Consider the following 22,278-nt stretch of genomic DNA (forward strand, 5'->3'; position numbering starts at 1 on the left):
AACTGATGCTGTAACAAATTGCTACACAGCGTTTTAGAACAAGACAAAATTAGTATCGTACTTACTGTTTTGGAGCTTAGAAGGCTGAAATGGGTTTCACTGGGCAAAAACCCAGGTTTCCAGGGTGTCTTTCCCTTTTGCAGGCTGTAGGGGAGAATCTGTTTTCTTACCTTTTCGTCTTTGTAGAGACTGCCCGTATTCCTCGGCTCATGACTCTGTTTCTCTACCGCCAAAGCCAGCGAGATCAGGCTGAGTCCTCTCCATGATGGTTCCCTCTTTCCTGCCTCCCCTTACATTTATAAAGACCCTGTGATTACATTGAGCGCACCTGGGTATCCAGGTTTCTTCGTTTCAAGGTCAGCTGATTGATGATGTTCATTCCTATAACCTTAATTCCCCTTTGCTAACACGGTTTCACATTCCAGAGATCAGAACGTGGATATTTTTCAGGGGCCATTCTTCTGTCTACCATAGTAGACACCTTGATCCGTGTATAATTTGATGAAATAAAATGAAAAGCTTACATTTGCAATCTGATAGGTTTATGAGTTTATTGTAAAAGACTGAGGTCTGTTTTTTTTATTTATTTACTTTTATTTATTTTTTTCTTTTATTACAGATTTTTCTTAGTCAATCCACTTGGTGTTACTTAGCTAATGTGTTCCTTCTTCCTAAGGCAGTGTAATGATATTCATGTAGGTACTCCTCAAAATTATATTTCCTTATTTCAATTCCTTCCTTCAAAGAGACTGCATACTTTTCAGTAGTAAAAAAAGCTGCTATGTAGTTTGTTGATTCTACTGAATTTCTTGATCATGACACCTGGATGCTGAGCCCATGGCTTTGGCGCCCACTTAATCAACACATTAAATCTTAGCAAGCATAATGTGACATGGTCATATTAAAAATTTTTTAAAGAAATTGTAGGACTAATTTCTCTGACTCCCCACATCCTGTATTATTTTTTCTGGAATGCTATGAACTCATGACTATTTTAATTGGCCCTAGGAATACTCTTCCCAAAATGACACTTAAGAACAAACAAAAATTTTGGTGGGCCTAAAGAAAGCATAATATATTAAATTATGTAGACTTCTTAGAAATATGAAAACAGCTAAACTGTGGATGAATCTGGATTTTTCCATGTCATTATTTGTACAGCAAAATATATGACTATGTTACATAAAACTATGGGTGCTTTGAAGATGCTCTTCTTTTGCTTTCTTAAACACAAGTCACTTTGGTTTATTTGTCCCATCCTGTGCTGACCTCATACCTATAGGAGTTGTCTGAAAATAGAGCGGCATTTAAAGGGCAAAGGGGGAAGACAGAAATCAATATCTGTCTTCAATGTAAATCATCAAAGAGATTCCATACAAATGATAAGAACGGAGAAGGTGAAGGACTTAGTTATTTTTAATCAAGTCTGTTTTAAATAAAGAGTGATTTGTAGTGCATCACAAAAACCTGATTTTCAATACTTTGAGAAGAGATCAGATGACAGCATGACATCTGGGTACAAGATATTGACTTTTTAACTTCTAAATAATTTTAAACTGCACAAAATCCTTCTACTTAATGTAATCACAAAGTATTTCCCCACATTTATTTCAAATTACTCAGCAGATAGTACTCTGTATGAATTTTTCAGAAGAACCTCATCAATGGCTGTTGTGAAGCAAACATAATAAAACAAAATGTACTAGTTTATAATGTACTTGTTGGTCATACATAGTATTTATAATAATAACTTTTATTAATTTTACATTGGAGGTTTCATGAAGGTAATGTATAAAGATTTTATAGATGAGAAACTTAACACACCTTAAAAAGGACTTAAAGGTATAGCATGAAAGGTCAGTTGACAGTACAGATGTTTTCTCTGGGTTCTTAAAAGATATCTAGAACTCTGCTCTCAAAGATGAACGCTCACCTGGAACCGCTATTCCATCGGTAATCTAGTCAACATGCATTTATGCCACTCTTTATGTAGGTACTAACAAAAAGAAGAGTTCCTGCTTTTAAAAATTCAGGATCCAATGGGGAAAGAAAGCCATGGGAACAAATAATTAGATAAAAATACTGCAAATAATATAATGGAAAGGGAAGTACAGATATGATGCAACTCAGAGGAGCAAATTGTAACATCTTAGGTCTACACAGCTCAAGTTACAACACACAACAAAAATTACAGTGGGAATTTTTTCCTCCCACTTCTCAAAAAGTAGCTAAACCACATGATTCTAGGAGAAAGCAATATTTTGCATCCATATTTAGACCAAGTCAGCAGCCCATGGTCTAAAGGTACTGCTAATGAACACTTTCTAAATCTGTGTTAATTAGATATATTCCAGCGGATCACGTTGAGTGCTGTACCTGCATGAAATACAAATAATTAAAAAATAATTTTTATACTATGATACAATGAAACATTGTGAAATAAAATTGACTATCTTTTAAAAATGTTTTACATTCTTTTTGAAAAAAGTTGTTAAGTTTTTTGGGATGACATCAGTTAGTAAAATATATAGGTTTCAAATATGCAATTCTATATCACATCATCTATATATTGCATTGTGTGTTCACTACTCAAAAGCAATTCTCCTTCTGTCATCATATATTTGACCCCCTTTACACTCTTCTACCGCTCCCGTCACCTCCTTACCTTCTGGCAACCACTAAACTGTTGTCTGTGCCTATACATTTTTGTATCTTTAGTTTTCCTTTTGTTTGTTGCTTTCAGTTTTGAACGCCACATATGAGTGAAGTCATATGTTTCTTGACTTTTTCTGTTTGACCTGTTTCGCTTAGCATGGTAGTGTCAAGGGCCATCCATGTTGCCACAAATGGCAGTATTTCATCTTTTCTTATGGTTGAGTAATCTTCCATTGTATGTATGTATCACATCTTCGTTATACAATCATCATCTATCCAAGGACACCTCAGCTGTTTCCATGTCTTGGCCACCGTGAATAATGCTGCAATGAACATAGAGGTACATATATCTTTACAGATAAATGGTTTCAGATTTGGGGGTACATACACAGAAGAGGGATTGCTGGGTTGTATGGTAATAATGTTCTTAATTTTTTGAGGAACATCCATCCTGTTTTCCATAGTGGCTGTACCAGTTTATATTCTACCAGTAATGTATGAAGGTTCTTTCTGTCCACAACCTCTCTAAAACTTGCTATTATTTATCTTGTGGATAATAGCCATTCTAACACGTGTGAAGTGGTATCTTGTTGTGTTTTGATTTGTATTTTCCAAATAGCGAGTGACGTTGAGCATTTTTTCATATATCTGTGGGCCATTAGTATGTCTTCTTGGTAGAAGTGTCTCAACAACAACAACAAAAGCAAACAATTCAATTAAAAAATAGGTTGAGGACCTGAACTGACTATCTTTTTAAAAATTGTTGTACAGTACAATTTTGCATGGGTAAGTTGTCCATGGGAATGTCAATTAGCATGAGCTTCAGGCCAAAAACAAAAGGAGGTCATCAAGCAAAATAATAACATTTCAATCTCCTCTTACTAAACTTTAGGGAATGGATATTCGTGAAGAAAATCACATAGCACCAATCAACAGATAAAAAGGCTTGTGCCCTTAATGGCGTAGTAATATGAAGCTCAAAGGAGGAAGGGACTGGTTGTTATGAATAACTGTAAGAGCTAAAAATGACCAATTTGATAAGTTAGGTTGTTTTGTTGTTGTTTTTCTTTAGACTCCTCCATTTGAGGAGACAATAGGCTTAAGCATGACCTTTGGGAGAACAGTGTATGCCCTCAAATGCTTTCATTTTGCTCCAAAGCCATTGTGTAGAGAGGTACAGGTCATGCACCGTACAATCCTTGGGGCCTCATTTACACTGTTTGATTCACTGCATAGGATAATTTCCAGAAAATGGTAGTAAAGTGTCACATGCCAGACTATTGCTGTATTTCAACAGATGGTGTAGTGTCTTGAAAAAGGGATGCCTCTTTCTACTTTGCACATCATCCCCCAGGTTACTCTTCAAAGGCATCTCATAGCATTCAGTTAAATGCTAGAGGAAAAATCTCCTTTTATTTATTTTTGCTTTGATGTCAAATAGATAAACACTTGAAAAATAGATTGGAAAATAAAGTGGACAGTTCAGCCTTGACAAGCCCACATATCAAAAAAGAGTTTCTCTTAGCACCAAGGGAAATATAGACATTGAAGTTCCTCCAATCTTCAATGTGGCATTCACAAAAGAATAATCAGGGGAATTTTTTTTTAAAGGAAGGAGATAAAGAGTTAAAATATGTTACTAGACAAAAATGTTGCATAACTGTTCTATAAAAGAACAATCCAGAGTATTCTTAAATCCCACAATATTCTATTGCTGAAAATGCTCCAAAATTAAGTATATATGTGTGTTTAAATAAATAATGCCATAAATAAATGCATATATATGTTTTTATCATACATATGTGAAGAAATACATAATGTATCAATTTCAGTAATTTACAACATTACACATTATATGATATATTTTAAGATTGATAAAGTTCTGCAACAACAAATCTTTAATAAGCCCAATATTTCTGATATTATTTTTCTTTATGACATTTTCTTTTTCCTTCCAAGATTTATCTATTTACATCCTGTGGAAGGGATGATGTGTGGAATTTGTGTTGGAAGAGTTTTCATGATATTTTACATATAAGTAGATAAGGAGGTATCTTATATTTTTCCCATTAATTAGACATTTTTTTAAAATAGTTAAGACTAGACAATATAAGGAATATAATTAGGAAAAAATTTGACTTAAAGATCGAAAGAAGCCTGTATTTTATTTTAACATTCTGGACCCTCAGCCATCCTTGCCTTTAGAGGCTGCATTAAAGAACTTCCACTTAATTAACTGACATTGCTGATCTGAATTAATGACAAGATCCCTAGCACCTGTTTTTAGCTTCCTCCAGGGAGCCAGTTGAATGGAGAAGGCAGATTGAGAGAGTCTCAGAGGGCCAAATGAATCCAGGAGATAGCGTAGAGGCTAATTTCTACTGTAAGACCTTCATTAGTCATCTGTTGAACATCAGTTACTGAGTTGGGAATATTTCTTCAGCAAGAGGTGAAAATGCCTTCCTTTAAATAAATCTGCTCCAATGTACATGATTTAAGATTCCCTTTGACAAGAACACTTAAGATTTCAGATACTTCAGTCATGTCAAATAGCAATGAAATAAATGTGAATACCAGAGGATTTTGCCCTCAAAAATTCCATTGTACAAAAATTAACTAAGAGGAAATCAGTATTGCTTAACACTTATTTCCAGACTATTAATATGACAGAGCCCAAACTCTGACACTGCTTCCCTTTTTATACTTTATAATTAATTCCATGGCTAGTGAGGATATGCTCCTTCCTTTCACAGGCATCTGATTCTTACATAGCCAAAGGACTAATTATTTACTCACTTAGCAGAACTTAAAGTAACTAAAGATCTAAAAAAAAAACCAAAAAAAAAAACCAACCTCTCAATTGCTTTCTGTAAGTAAAAAGTCTCGACTACATCTCAATTTCAAGGGTGAAACAATGAAAGACAGGAATGGTTTATGTCCTTAGGAGCTTCCAATGAGTAAGAGCTCATTACTTTGTGTTCCATAACCCATGGCAATTTTTCTTTCTTTTTTTTTCTTTCTGCAAAGCAGTGCTTCTTGGCATAGACAGAGTTGCTAGTAAAGTAGAAATAATTAAGAGTGAACCTTTAAGGAGCCAATACAGATTTAAAGCCCACTTGCCTTTATTATGCATTTTAAAAAGTTTTCTGTTAAACTGTCCATGGATAACTCTTCCCATTTATAATTTCATAGGAGTAAAGAGAGTGTTAAAAAGTTGAAAAAATATCAGTAAACACGCAGACTTTAATAAAATAATTTATAGCAAATTCAGATATTAGGGGAAACAAGTAATTTATACCAAAAGGTTTTTGTTTTGTTTTAAACAAAATGTTAATTTAGTTTTGACCACTGGCAAACTATTATAACAAATATTATTGATATATAACAAATCATTCCATACTAAAATCAATAGTGTCCTCATATAATTTAGTTTGCATTGTGTTGCTGGGTTGCTTATACATGGCAAGAGTAATTTAAAAGAGCCTCTCCTCTCTCCGCATGTAAAATAAGAGACAGAGAAAGTCATGAGCTGAAAATAGAGCAGTGAGAACATAAGCTTCTATGAATGTCAATTTCTCCTGAGGGCCTGTGCAGTATCAATCTGCAGCCTCATTACTGTGAGGAAGGCAGAGCAGGGCTAAATTAGAAATCCTAAGAATTAGCTGTGAATCTGAAAGGATCCAAGGAAAGTTTACTTTAGTCATACTTCATGGGCCCTGGCAGAAGGAAATGTAAATGTGCTCTGTGAGGAAGTACCTCCAAGGTGGGATTTTAGGAATACTACTGACAAACAAAAAAAGCCAAGAAATAAACATAAAAATCACTGATCAAGAAAAAATCAACATTAATGAGACTAAGCAAAACCAAACAATATTTAACCCTCGCTCCTCCAAAATAAATATTTGAAATGTCAGATACAGAATATAAAATAATTATATATGTAATTCTTAAAGAAAAATAAAAGGATCATAAACAGGAGTAAATGACATAATCAAAAGTATAAGACAAATCTGGAAAAATAACCACATGGAAATATTGGAAATGAAATATATTACTTTGGGGGAGAAGCTGTCAAGAAATGGATTAATTAGCAGACTAGACACAGCTGAAGAGAGAATGAGTTATCAGGAAGGTAGAGCACAATGACCAGAAAACAGTACAGAGAAACACATACACGGAAAACATGAAGTTCTAATATATATTTAATCTGAGCAACCAAAGTCAAAGAATAGAGAAAATAAAGGAGAGGCAAATTTGAAAATAAAATAAAAGACAATTATCTAGAATTTGTGAAAGGTAAAAATCCATAGATATTGAAGTAAAGGTAGAATAGAAAAGTCCACATTAGATAAAATTTAGTAAAATTGTAGTGTGTCAATATAAAGAGAAGACGTTAGCAAGTTTAGAGATAAAACACCAATCAATTTCAAAGGAACTGTGTTTAAACAAAGAACAGAATTTTAAAGTGCAGCTAGTAGCCAGTGTAATAATGGAATGAGTTTCAGTATGAGAAAATCATTGTCAACATAAAATTGTGTATCTAACAAAACTAATTTTCGAAAAAGAGGATAAAATAAATAAATTTTCAGGAAAACACAATGCTAAGAGCTTACCAAGAACAATAGACTTAAGGAATTTCTAAAATGATTGTAGAAAAAAGACCTGAGATTCAAGATGAAATGGTAAGTAAAGACATAAATAAGTTTGTAAATTTAAACACACAATAACTGCATAAAATAATACTAATGTTTTCTGATATGTTGTTTTACAACAACAGAAGACATAAAAATATTAGACATACAAAGCATGTAAATTGGTAGTCAGGGAGATGATATTAAAGTTTTCTAAGTCACTTGAACTCTTTGAAGAGTGTGTATAACAATAACCTTAGACATTCTTGAGCTAAGTACAGTGATAAAATTCAAGGTTAACCAATTATTAAAAAAATAGAAATAGGGTATATAAATCCTAAAAGTTGTATGTGTATGAAATGGTTCAAATGAAAACAATTAACTTAAGGGTCATAAAATAGAAAAAAAGAGTCATAGAAATCAGTGAAGTAAAAATAAAAATATGACAGAGATGACTCTAAATATCCCTTGGATTATAATTTGTATAAATTTGCTAAATAATTATATTTCAGGATAATTAAATAGCTTTAGCTAATGAGAGTAAGTTTTTGTTTACAGAAGAAAGTCAAGCTAATGAATAGGCTAAAAGTGATAGAAGTATGAAAGGGAATAGACATCCCATAGTGCCAAAATAGCACAATAACATCACACAGATTATTTTGTGATTGCAAGAGGAGGATTGCAATTTTTAATAAAGACATTAGATGCTACTACCCTGACCAGTGGATGTCTAATGTTGGAGTATACAAACATTATACAGCTCCTAATATGTAATTCAAAGTTTTAGACATTCGATATGATACATTTCTGCCAAAACTGTTTAACTTAAATGTTATTATTTTTAATGTTATTTCTAACATCTAGGCCATAGGGAAAGTTGGCATGCTGGAAATTGGGTAAGAGTTGATGCTGTAGTCTTGAGCCTAAAATCTGCAGGGCAAGCCAGCAGGCTGGAAATCAGGTAAGATTTCTGTTACAGTCTTGAGGCACAATACTTTCTTATTCAGAAAACCTCAGCCTTTGCTCTTAAGGCTTCTAACTGATTAGGTGAGGCCCATCCAGTTTAAGGAGAATGGTTTGTTAAAGTCAACTAATTGTAAATACTAATCATGGTTAAAAAATGACTTTACAGAATCTAGACTAGTGTTTGACTAAACAACTTGTCAGGACAGCCTATCTAAGTTGACAAAAAATTAACCATCACAGGTACATAATGGGCTTTTGTTTTGTTTTGGGATTTTCTTGCTATGTAAGAAAATGTATTTTAGAAATATAAATTAAAGAATTAGTGATAAAATATGCTGTTTGGAATTTTTGAAGAACTTCAAAAATGAATACTTTTAAGTAGACTGCATTTTCATATTAGATTCCTATAAATCTAGCTATTTATTAGATTCCTATAAATCTAGCTATTTGCTATTTATAAAAGAAAAACCTCAAACATATGTCATGTTCAAAGTGAAAGATGAACAAGATGTACCAAGTAATAATAACATATAGAAAGCTGCATTAACATATTTTCCCACTGGGCAGACATTACTAGTGAATTGCCCTTTTATTCACCCTGATTCTGAGAGTCACTCTACCTATTAGAACTGCAATGGCAAAAACTGACCTACATTTGAATAAAGAAGCTATGTGTTTGCGAGTGTATGTGTGTGTTTAATTAATAATATTTTATCCATGAAGAAAAGACCACTTCAGTATCCTTTCTTTGGTTTATTAAAAAATAGATTTTTTGCATTATGATTCTGATAAAAATGTGATGTATTCCCTCTATAGCAACATGGATTCCTGAGAGAATCCATAGATTATCTATGTATGTTTATTATTTAAAATATATTATTTCTGTCAAAAGCGTTGTGTTGTCTCTTGCTTTGACATATATATATTTCCAAGAAGGTAAATACCAAATATAATTCACTGACTTCTACGTCAATTCTAGGGATTACACAAAGCCTTAGAAAAAAGGCTTGATGTGTTTTTGCAATCCACCAAAGAGTATGATGGCATTTTCAGGTGGATCACATGGAAAGGAAGAACAAAATTCCCCTAGAACTTCTTACTCTTTTTGAAGTATTTTATATTTAATTTAAAATATTAATAAAAACTGACTTAAGTCTTTTGCTTTCACTTCTGGTGTCGTTCCCTAAGTTACTGCTAGTTCAGTACAGCATTTGAATTCAAGAATTGATATTTGCTCACAGGATCATTTGATGTCAGGAATATAACTCAAAAGTTTATCTTCAGAAGTGAGGCAATTCCATATATTAAGCATGCTGTTAGTGCTTATATTATAAACAACAACTATTATATTATAACCACTATTGCTTTCTATATTTTTTTATTTTATGTAGCCGTCTAATAGCTCAGTAAATTATAAAAATAAAAAAGTCAATAATCAGAGGTTACAATATGCAACCACATTAGATTGCATTTTAATTCAGTTAAGAGCGCTTATTATGTTCCTACAATTGAAAGATACTACAAAACAGGGAACACGAGAAAGTGTAGTCATTGTTTTCAAGGATGTCTAGAGGTGAAGGCAGACATACATAAATCTGTAGAGTATACAGTAACAGAGTAATAAGTAAGTTGCTCAATGAGTCCATAGAAGCAGAAATTAATTTGATGTAGAGAACCAGACAATTTTATGGAGAAAAAGGTTTCCATTAAAATGTTGGATATAAAGCATAACTCAGTTTTACATATACACATGAGAAATAGACGATATGAATATTCTAGGATTTTTTTTTAGTGAACAGAACCATCAGTTATTTAAGTTGAATGTGCTTATTTCTGCCTTTTAAGCAGCATCAAAGTAGTCTCAATTTCACTCATAAATCATTCTAACCAAAGCAAATGCTTTATGTAGTCAAATCTCCACCAGAGGAGTCATTTCTCCTAAACGCATTCTGCTCTTTCTCTTAGACGAAGCTAATGATAAGGTGCTACAGCCAGAGGTATATCCTAAAATTTGTTAGCATGATTGTGAATGGTAAGCTTTCAATATTCCACAGCTGTAAGTTAGATTCATTAGGTTCCAACACCCACCCTGAAAATGAGATATAGACATTTTTGTTTCTAAACAAGAGAACCATAGCCTAGTTTAGTTTGTTCATTTAGCTTTTATATATGTTTCAAATCTTCTGGAAATAGAATATCACTTTTACTATTTGCAATATCTATCTATCTATCTATATCTATCTTTACTTTTTAAAATGGAATTTTGTAATGCAATAAAATTGGGGCCAAATTTGTCATAGAAATATAAATCATATGTGTCTATGTTTCCCAGATTAAACTGAGAAAAGGTTTGCAGTGTTTTTTGATTCAATGCAAGTTAATTTATAATTAACACAGAAAAATTATAAAAGCAATAAGATACAAAGTAATAACTCTCATGAATAAAATAACTACTTTTCATTCAGAAAGTAGTTAATCTTTAAGCTCATGAGCTCTTGTAGTAAGTAGTCCAAGGTTATTATTATACATTTCTAAAGATGTTACTGGATGCTCTTTTAAAAAAATAAATTTTAAACTTTTGTCATTACAGTGGACTGAGCTAACTCACATGGGCGTCTCCCCCCACCATAGAATATTATATAGTTATTTGAAAATTGCTATGTGAGTTTATAAAAACTAGCAAATCTCAGATGAAAGAATTGAAGAGAATAATGAAAGCCAAATGGCAAGCTTGAGCTGATACTTTGTAAGCCTCTGGGAATTTTAGACCTAGATAATCTTGCTAAGAGCTAGGAGCTGAAAATATGCAGGAGATGTGTTCTCTAGCTTTATGAGGGAGAAGAGTATAAAGAACAAGGAGACTCTGGAGCTGTCCCTGCAGGAGACTCAAGGAGCCGCGTTTTCTACCACGGAGATTAGAACCACTACTTCTCACTGACCAAGAAAAACAGTAACTGTCTAGGGCCTTAGACAAGGAAAAAATATTGCTTTCAAGAAATCAAAAATACAATAAATATTTCATGTGTGCTTTATTTATTTTGATAAAAGAAGGTGTTCACTAAGAATATATAAGGATAAGACACTTTAATGCACATAACATTGTGAAATATGTAAATCAAAATCTGATCTAAATTAATGAAGAAAAATTACAAAAACTCAGTGAGATACTTTTGTCACACTTCTTTCAGGAATGGACAGATAAAATGGGCCCCTCATAAGAAGGATATTTATAATTTGAATATCACAACTGTTAAGCTTGATTTATATACTGTGGAGTGTCTGCTGGTTTATATGTTAGACAAGTGTGTGTGTTTAGTTACGTGTATTTAGGGAGAGAAATAGAGGGGGGAGAGAGAGAGAGCACAGAGAAAATGAGAAATAGGGATAATGAAAAAATAATTTTTTGCTAACATACTAAGTATACAATTTATGAGATATAAATGAAATAGTCACTGAAGCTAACCGGGCCTTATGAAAGAAAAAAAAATCCAATAGATTTAAAAAATTAAAAAATAGTATTATCTGATCAAGTTCAATTTAATATAAGTTATTTTTAAATATTGTAAAAGCAAAATAATCAAAATTGTCTACTTGAAAAACCTGAAAGATATTTATAAGATGCATATTTAGGACAATATTAAAGTTGAAATCATAAGTAATTTAGAAAATTATAACAGTATACTCTATTTGAAAATAATGAGAAGTAAACAAATCTGTACTCAGAGTAAAGCTTATATTTCAAAATATATTTTGTATCAAGGAATAATATATAATGTAAATAATGTAAGAATACAGTAGAAGATGAAAAATAATAAAATACATCCAAAAAAAGGTTATAAAATAAATACATTGACAAGATGACTACAATGATATATCTCTTACAATTTAGACAAGAACTACAGAACAGAGATAAGTAAGTAACAAGACATAACTATAGATAAAAAAGATGTTCAAATTATAGTCAGAAAATTTGATATATAATTTTATATGCATATATTTAAGAATCTAAATGATATAGATATTTCTGTTCCAAAAAACTGATTATTTAAATTGTTTTAGGAAAAGAAAAATAACAACCACAATATAATAAATATGTCAATGGATCAATCAAATAAGTAAAAAAAAAAAAAAATAATACTAAAGAAAAAGAAACAAGCTCACAGATTATTTGTAGTAACATTTCAAAGAATTAAAAAATGATGTATAAATATCTAACATAGAAAAATATGACATACTTCTATGTTTATCCGCTTAGCATAACACTCATTTAAAAATATGCTATACATACATTAGTTTCCATCTAATCTTGCATCTAAATATAAAAGCAAAATCCTAAATAAAATATTACCAAATGGAAATCAGTACAAAAATACAAATAATAGTAATATGGCTTGCATTATTAGAATAACACCGGTGCCATTCATGTAATTTAATTATAGCACAAAACCAGGATACATGATCGTATAATTAATTAAATTAAAAAGACATAAGGAGAAAAACAACATGATTTTAATAGTTAAAAGAATTATTAATTCAACATTATTGATAAAATGAAATATAAGGCCTTAGGGAACTACAAATAGAAAATCCTTACCTGGATAAAGAATATCTATTAGCACACAGATTAGATATCACACTAAATGATTAAATATTAAAACCATTCCTGTTAAATATAAGTCATAATTAAGAATGCTGTTACTTTTACTATTTCACATCATACAAGAATTCCTTGCCAAGGCTAATAAAACATGAGAAATACTGGAATGGGCACAAAAATTATCACTGACAGACAATTCAGTTGTCTCCTGGGGCAATCAACTCTAAAAAATGTTTAGCTATTTAGATGATTCTATAACTTGGCTACAAAAAAAATAAAATCTTAGAAACCAATAACTTTTTAATATATCAGTGATATCCAGCCAGAAAATATCATGGGAAAACTATGTTATTTGTAATAGCAATAAAAATATGTAATATCTAAATGTGAACCTAATAGGAAACACAGAAGATGTAAAATTTAAAACAAGTATAGAGGATTTTAATAGAAATTCAAAAGCTAATTCTGAAGTTGATAGAGGGATAAAGTGAAAAATGATGTAAAAATGTAGATTTCTAAAAGAACAGTAATTTAGTCTATCAGATACCAAACAGATTACATAGAAATAGCAATTAAAGTGTGTACTTTAGGGCCAGCCTGGTGTGGTAGCTCAGGCGGTTGGAGCTCCATGCTCCTAACTCTGAAGGCTGCCGGTTCGATTCTCACATGGGCCAGTGTGTTCTCAACCACAAGGTTGCCGGTTTGACTCCCAAAAGGGATGGTGGGCTGTGCCCCCTGCAACTAGCAATGGCAACTGGATCTGGAGCTGAGCTGTGCTCTCTAAAACTAAGACTGAAAGGACAACTTGAAGCTGAATGACACTCTCCACAACTAAGATTGAAAGGACAACAACTTGACTTGGAAAAAAGTCCTGGAAGTACATACTGTTCCCCAATAAAGTCCTGTACCCCATCCCCAATTAAAAAAAAAAATATATATATATATATATATATATATTTTTTTTTTTTAATGTGTACTTTAGCTATACAAGTTCTGACAATTAATTTCGAGAACTTGTCACAATGATGTTGCTAATCTTTTTTGATATCAGAGGGATTATTCATTATGAATTTGTACCAACTGGACAAACACTTAACCAAGTTTACTATTTGGAAGTGCTGAAAATGCTGCATGAAAAAGTTAGACAAAAACGGCCTAAAGTTTTTGCCAACAATCCATGGCTCTTGCATCACGACAATGCACCAGCTCACACAGCACTGTCTGTGAGGGAGTTTTTAGCCAGTAAACAAATAACTGTTGGAACACCCTCCCTACTCCCTTGATCTGTCCCCCAATGACTTCTTTCTTTACCCGAAGATAAAGGATATATTGAAAGGAAGACATTTTGATGACATTCAGGACATCAAGGATAATACAACGACAGCTCTGAAGGCCATTCCAGAAAAAGAGTTCCAAAATTGCTTTGAAGGGTGGACTAGGCACTGGTATCAGTGCATAGCTTCCCAAGGGGAGTACTTCGAAGGTGACCATAGTGATATCCAGCAATGAGGTACGTAACGCTTTTTCTAGGATGAGTTCACGAACTTAATTGTTCGACCTTTTAGATATTTTAAGAAAATATATGTTTATGCTTTATATACAGTTTTATTCTGTACCTTCTTTGGAAAAATAATGTAGTCATTGATAGCTACCTGTGCTATAAAAAGGAAACAACAAAAATGGTAAATAACTATGGCATCCATTTAAATCATTGCTACTAAGGATAACATATATTAATCTTTTTTTGTTTGTTTTCTCTTATTCTATAAACTTGAAAATACTTTTAAAAAGTAGAAATAAGATTTACCTAGATACAAAAGTAATGTGAAATTAAAATTAACAACACAAAATTAAACAGCTTTTGGTTAATAAATGTAGTCTCTTTAGTGATCAGGATGGACAAATAAGTAAGCCCTTTAGATTATGGTGGAATGGAGGCTTTGAGTTAGAGAAAAAAAAATACTCATAAGTAATATCTTACAAGATATCAGCTATCACCTCCTTTGAAAACAAAATTATGTATAAATGGAAAAACATGAATACTATTTTTATAAAATATAGCTCATGAAGTTTGTAAACAAATCTGAATATTAATTCAGGGGTTGGTATGTAGGGATTTTGCATTCAAGCAGAATATTTAGAACTACTGTGTAAGCTTCTTCTGCCATGTGGAAATTCTGCTTTGCCTAACATGACAGTCAAGTGAAATGTCAAACTATCTCTAGCTGGTCTGTAAAAAGACTACAAAGAAGAAAAGAAAGAAAGAAGGCCAAATATAAACAAACAAAAATTTTAGAATAGAGGAAGAGACAATTGAAAACTCTCTAGGCCAGTGGTTTTAAATCATGGTTCACAGACTTCTTAAGGAGGCCTTGGGGTAAAACAGAGCATATTAACTTAAAGTAAACATGATCATCAAAATTTCTAGTAGGAAACTGCACAACTAGACCTCTTAAGTTATGTTCAATTGCATGTTTTAATTTGCAGTTATTCGTTCTCTAAGATGTCTATCAAATTGAACATTATTAGGTAACCAAATCATGGAATTTGAATATTTTAATATAGTGACAACCAACTGAACATTCACCATGCCCCTTTGGGGGAACAAAATACCTTCCTCATTTGTGGTAGATCAAACAATTCAATATGGTAACATACTATAAACAATAATTTTCTGCTGAAACATCTTATTTAAAATGCTTTAATTACTATGTATGGCATTACAATGATCTTATAATAAGAAAGTGAGATCAAAGTCATGATTTGAGAACTGCATAAAGAATTAATTGCCAGCCATGAGTCTAGGCAAAAAAATATGAAACACAATCATCCTTATAGGTAAAGAGAAGAATAAAACTACTCTTTATACTGAGTTACTGCATCAGTGAAAGGACTCAAACAACTTAGTATGCTAATATTTGAGTAATAATTACGTTATAAAGTGTTTTTACATACTTAGTCTTGTTTGATCTGAACAACATTTTGAGGAAAGCAGGGCTTATTGGCCCAGAGTACCAAGAAGTAAATCAGATCAGAAATGTCAAACAATCTGTCCACAGTTGCAGTACTGGAAGTGATGAAACCAGAGTAGATCCCATACCTCTTGACACTTAATCTGGTGTTTTCCAACTGCTTGCGTTGTGAGGATTGATGAAGAAAGTCCAATGGGCATTGAGAAAGGCCGACGATCAAGACAAACTGAAGAACAGTTATGATGAGAAAAATTCATCTTTACCTCTCTCTTCTGTCTGTTCATATATTAAGCTAGTTGTAACAGGATGGTAGAGTAGGACTCTTCCAGTTACAGTTTTATTGAACACCCAAGAACAGATACCAACTACTCTTCCATTACAAAGGAAAAGTGCTAGATAGCCATTTGATAATGACAAAAGAAGTGTCCCCAAATTAGTTTTACATCCCATAATAACTCCCTCTCATAAAGCATTTAAAAGGGGTGAAGTGAAAGAGGCCAGGTTGTTTGCTGGTTGTTGTTTGGTCCTCCAGAAGATTATATTTAAGAGAGTTGATAGGTGCTATAACAGCTTCTCAATGATCGTGAACATGTCAGAAGCCACAGTCCAGGGTGGAGAGGAGGGAATGATAGAAGAGAGAAGGTAACCACGCATTCATTCCCTCATTGCTGGTCTGATTTGGGGAAGCAACAAATTACAAGTTTGGTGGAAATTTAGGGTTTTGATTATCATCGTGTGTGTGTGTGTGTGTGTGTGTGAAGTAATCAGAGGATTTGTTTTTAAGTCTCAGAATGACTAGCAAATTCTTAAAAACCTCACAATAGTTTTCATCTATATAAAGGGTAAAAGGAAACCCTCGGAGTGTTTTGAACAAGCAGTTACCTATTGGAGGTGTTTGGAAAAATGGTTTCTTTTTGATGACATCTTGTGAACCTTTGTGTTCAATGCAATGGTTATGAACACTGAACATGTCTAAAGCAGAACTCTTGAAACTGCCCTTTCCCATTCTGAAAACTTTTCCTCTTTTAAGCTCTCCCAACAATATGATTGATCCAATTTCTCAGGCCAAAAGCCTTCCGTGTACACTTTCACTCCTCATTTTCAATACTCCCTAAACCCAATCCATCAGGAAGTCCTGGTCTCTATCTTTAACGTATAATTGGAATCATCACGTCTTACACCTACGTCACTGTTGCCCTATTCTGAGGCCCCTCATCACTGTTCAGCTGTTGGACTAGACTCCTCACTGAGCTCCCTCTTTCAGCTCTTGTTTTGTTAAAGGCCATTTTCTCTAGATCAGCTAAACTTACCTCTTAAAGCACAAAGCACGTCACAAAACTGCCTCACTTAAAATTTTCCAGCAGTGTTTTATTTTACTTAAGTAAATTCCAAACTTCTTTCCATGACTTATCACCTCCTACGTGATCTCTGTCCCTCCCTGTGAGGTCATTTTGATTCTGCCTCTTCACACCCACTCCGTGGCTACACTGGCCTCCTTGCTGTTCCTTTGACAGATCAAAACCATTCTTTCCTCAGGGTTTTTCCACTTTCTGTTTTTCTCTGCCTGGAATTATTTTTCCCAAATATCCTAATTATTGACTGCTATTCATTATTCATTCATATCTGGACTCAAATGTCATCTGCTTAAAGGGTGCTTCTTGACCACCCTTTATCCAACGTATTCTTAATGTGCTTAAACAGTGTTCCCTTCATAGCACTTGTCATTGTCTCAAGCATGATTTTTTGAAAATGTAGACACTTGCATGTACTCTGTCTTCCACACCAGAATGCAAGTTCTGGGAACGTAAGAACTTATTCACTGACATGTCCTCAGTGTCCAGAGTAATTCCTAGCTTAGATAGTGTAAAAAAAAAAAAAAAAAAAGTTTTATAAAAAGAACGGCTAATCAGCAGGGATTTCTGAAGTTATATATTGGATCCAGTTAGAATTTTTGCATACCTGTGGAAATATTAACATGGCATTGTACTATAACTAATCAAAGTAATATAAATATGTTTTCACGTAGTGTGTGCTTCATTTTCTACAAAAAAATATTGCTACATTATTTGATGACAGAGGAAAGAAGAGTTAGCTCTCTAGTTGGCTAGAAAATGTCATGAAGTTCTCAATAAATGTATTATCTGCCTAAGGCAAGAGAGAGAATCATTGGTAATTATAATCCTGCATTTCTAAAATGTTATTTAGACTTGCCAAGTATCTGAAATTATAACTTCATATCCCTGTGAATAACAATGATATTGAGACAGAGGCTCATTGTTGCTCTTAAAATTGTGTCCTTGAAAAGCAGAAGAAAAAAAAATGTTGGCAATCCTACCCTAAACTTCCCTAGAACACCTTGACAATTAAGTCAGTAAAAGCTGAGAATACAGTGAACGTTGACTGATTCAGCAGGGCACCACTTTTCCTGGAAAGTACAGGTGTGACCACAGTAAGAATCACTGCAAATTTGCTGAGAACACATTTTTGGTCTTCAATGGCTGCATTATCTGTTGCCTCAGAGAAGGGAGAGAGAGAGAGACAAGAAATGAAATATTCTAGATAAAAGACAACGATTTAGATACATTTCTAAAACTTATAGTTGTTCTAGGAATAGGGTTCTAATTTTCAGATTATAAAAAGTAAACACATTGTCTGATCAACGGAACAATTTCAAATTCTGGCATACTGAACATGCTTTGTGAAGGATAAAATTTTGATGGTACTGATATGTATATATAAAACTGACCCATTACTATGTGGCCAAAACTCAGAGTCTAGCTTTACTTATGTATGCTAACTTCAGTTCACCACATATCTATTGAGAGTCCACTGTTCTGGGAATTTGAGAATTTGGGGCAGGGTTAAATAATGCCATGTATTTGCCCTGAGGGGCTCTTTCAAAAAGAATCACTTAACTAAGTATAGTGCAGTTAGTTCTGAAACAAAGGCTTTGGATACACCTCCAAGGGACAATGATCTGTAATGGAGGAGTCACTGAAGACATCCTAGAAGAGTTGGCACAAGAGAAAATGTCCAAGGCTTGAGTTAAACTTATTATTTCCAAACAAAACACTAGTCTTGAGGCATAAATCAACACAGAAGGAAAAGGGTATTCCAGGAAGTGAGAATAGCATGATTAGAGTCACTGAGATGTCAAATGTGTGATATCTCGGAATTAAAAGCTTCCATGTTGCTGGAATGTAAATTTCTAGGCAGAGTTTAGTGGACAATGAGTCCTTGTCTGGAAATCTCAGGTCAGGTAGAAGGCCATTACACCTTAGTTGCTATTAATGGGAGAATTAGTTATCGAAAAGCCTCCGCTTAAGAAATCTGGTACCCATTCACTTAGATCACAATATCCTAGACAACTGTCATAGCATGGTTGTACAGAAGTAGATATTCTTAATCTTAGACCAAAGAGGATACAAAGAACACCCAGTCATGGTTGGTAAAACAGGAGACAGCTGGCTCGGACCAAGATTCAAAGGCATAACTACCTATCACTATTATGTTGGTTATTAGCAAGTTGAGTTCTTCACAAATGTAATCCACAGTCAGCATGGGTATTATAAGACAGTATTTCTAGAAGACTCATACTGGCAAATAGGAACTCTGCTATAATTCCTTATCAGATGATAAAACTCAATGAGAGTAGAGACTGTGTATACTTTGACCACCATTGTATAACCAAAAACTACAATACCTATGGCAGCATGTTATAAGTGCTGGGGAATTAGCTGTTGAATGAATGAGTGATGAAAATATTTTTTCTAAATTAAGTTAGTTTGAAGTTGAAGGATGAATAGGAGATAGTGTGCTCTATGGCAAGAAATAAATTGTTGGTAAACTCCTGGAGGGGAGAGGCAAAAACTTATTGAAGGAATTCGGATATCAGTATAGTTCTAGTGTTCTTCAACTTTTCAGAAGGGGAAAATATATTTGAAATGGACACTACAGAAGGAAAAAGAGAGGTTAATAGGAAATAGAGAAAGCATGGTGCTGCTGTGCTAGTGTGGAGGGCTCATGGAGATAATGAGTAGAGATGGACTAATCTTTGTAGATGTATGACTTTTTCTCCACAGCACAGAGTAGCCTAGATATGGAGGAGAGAGTTATTTTCACAAAAAGTTTATACTTGTTCTACTAATGTTTACATTTTAAAATCCTAAAGAGTAATTATCAGAAGTATTTAAACTTGAAAATATAATTTTAATATCATGTGTTTCAAATTGATCAAATTATAAACTAACTCAGAAAAAGTAAAATACCTTTTTATAAATGATTTATTTAATATAAATTTTTAGAAGTGAAAGCCAGAGATTTCCTTGTACTTTATTTTTAATCTATGGCTTTATTTTTTAGAATAAAAGATTTATGTTTTCTTGAGAAAATGGCAATACTGTTGTCTATGGCAGATATACTAAACATTTTCTTGGATATAATTATTCAGGTGCAACATTTTAGATCTTTAGAAATATTTATTTTATGTACTATGAAAATAAACATGATAATAAGAAAGATGTGCATGAAGTTTTATGTCTTTTTTACGCAACTGTACTTAGTAGTTTCAAAAAAGTTATCCTGTGGCTTACTCATACCATAAGATTTAATAGTAAATTAATCATTTGTCGGCTAGGGAAAGATGGCTCGATCAATATCAGAATTATAGTCTCTACAAGGACAATGTTTTGATAAGTACACTTTGAATAAACCTCTTTTATGAACTGAGTCATATTTCTTAAAACATTAAACCAATAAGCATTAAATTTGGTTTGGAATAAGAGTGATCTCAGAATCACATCTGACCAGCCTAACCCAAAGTATGCCCATCTATACATCTGTATCTATGCAATAAGCCCATCTAATACATTATTAACCCAGGCTGAAAATAATAATGGACCAAGAATTAATTTTTTATGTGCAATATGAATCCTTGATCTTGTACCTCTGAAGAAGCAACTGAATTCTTCTAAGCCAGCCAAGAGTTTGGAGGTAAAATTAATGATTAAAAAAAAGGTAATTTAATTTCAAACCACTTTATTAAATGGTTCAGAACAATGACTTTTACAGACTTACAATAAATGGGACAATGAGCACAACAGAATCATCACATTAACACTGGCTTGCTCTTGAGCAGTTTTCCATATTGTGCTTTATTGCTTCATGTCTTTCCAATATAATACCTATTCCCCAAAGTTCTTGGGGGGGGGGCAATAAAGTTGTTGGAAGGAAGCTTGAATGTTTTCAACTAGGTAGCTGGCTGCTATTTTAAAATCACATCTTGACAAAAACTAATGGTCGGTGCATTATAGTATTTTGCAAACCCTTGTCTCTATTCTTTGGCCATAAAGAGCATGTATGACATGCCTGAAATACCAGTAGGGGAGGGTTCTTGAAACACAGTCAATTCTTGCTTTGTATATTGAACTGATAGGTATCTCAATTTACAACCTAGAAAAATACACACACATACACAGAAAAAAATCTGTGTGTGTGTGTGTGTGTGTGTGTGTGTGTGTGTGTGTGTGTGTGTGTGCTATTTAGGGAGCACACACAGCTCTTGCTAAACACAAACATTAAAATGTTTCATATATGGCACCAAACTGTAGGGTCCATGAGGGTAAGGCTTTGTTCTTACTGCACTATAGCCTCCCCGTGACTTACACAGTGACCTCAATCATATAAGGTCTTTATCAGGATTTGGTGAAGGTTCTTGCATATTTCTTCATTTGAACGCAAAGAAATAGCAACCTGAAAACCAAATAAAGAATTACACTGGTTTTGTTGTTGTTGTTGTTTGAACTATTCAATACAACACTAATACCCTTTTTGGAGGAGTTCAGTCATCTTAGAAGAGACATACAAAAATTTTCTAAGACAGAAATCTGACAGTCTGTAGTGCTGAGTGTGAAAATCACTTCTGAACACTACTGTTTAAATGCATGTATTGTTTTGGAGAGTACCTTAATAATTTGAAAGTAGCCTTGTTACTTGCTAGCTGTGTAAGCGTAGGCAATCTACCATTTAACATTTTAAACTCTCATTTACCTCTTTTCTAAAATATGGAGACTAACTACTAGTATTTTTTTTTTTTTAGAATTGTGAGGATGAGATAATATATGTCATGTACTTTACATCATTTTAAATAATAAAATAGCCATTCTTTTCCAGTTTACTACAAATTCGCCTCTTTTGTGTGTGTGGTGGTAGCTTTTCTCTGCTGGTTCAGGACATGAATTTTCATAAAATCAGACAGTGAACCTTATATTAAATAAAACTTCATATAATCTTTGTCCTAATTTTCATTTCTATGATTATTAGTAAAAGTATTTTATACACTTATTTTTGTGTTTACATATGTTCATTTCCAATTATTATTTTTTCTTTCTATTAGCTTATATTTATAGTAAATTTATATGATTTATAATGCATATCTATATGTTAAAGGTATTGAACA

General features: G+C 33.0%; 1 long non-coding RNA gene across 2 annotated transcripts in view; it reads right to left on the reverse strand.

The window, feature by feature from the left end:
- Nucleotides 1–613: 613 nt before the first annotated feature.
- LOC148758340 (uncharacterized) overlaps nt 614–22,278 on the reverse strand; it is a 238,736-nt gene continuing 217,071 nt past the window's right edge. For both annotated transcript variants that reach the window (XR_016021066.1, XR_016021065.1), the window contains one exon: nt 614–2,978. This is a non-coding gene — a long non-coding RNA (uncharacterized LOC148758340). The remainder of the gene's footprint in view (nt 2,979–22,278) is intronic.

This window comes from Rhinolophus sinicus, chromosome 4 (assembly GCF_057876585.1).
Source record: "Rhinolophus sinicus isolate RSI-liver-muscle chromosome 4, RSI-T2T, whole genome shotgun sequence".
Taxonomy (NCBI): Eukaryota; Metazoa; Chordata; class Mammalia; order Chiroptera; family Rhinolophidae; genus Rhinolophus; species Rhinolophus sinicus.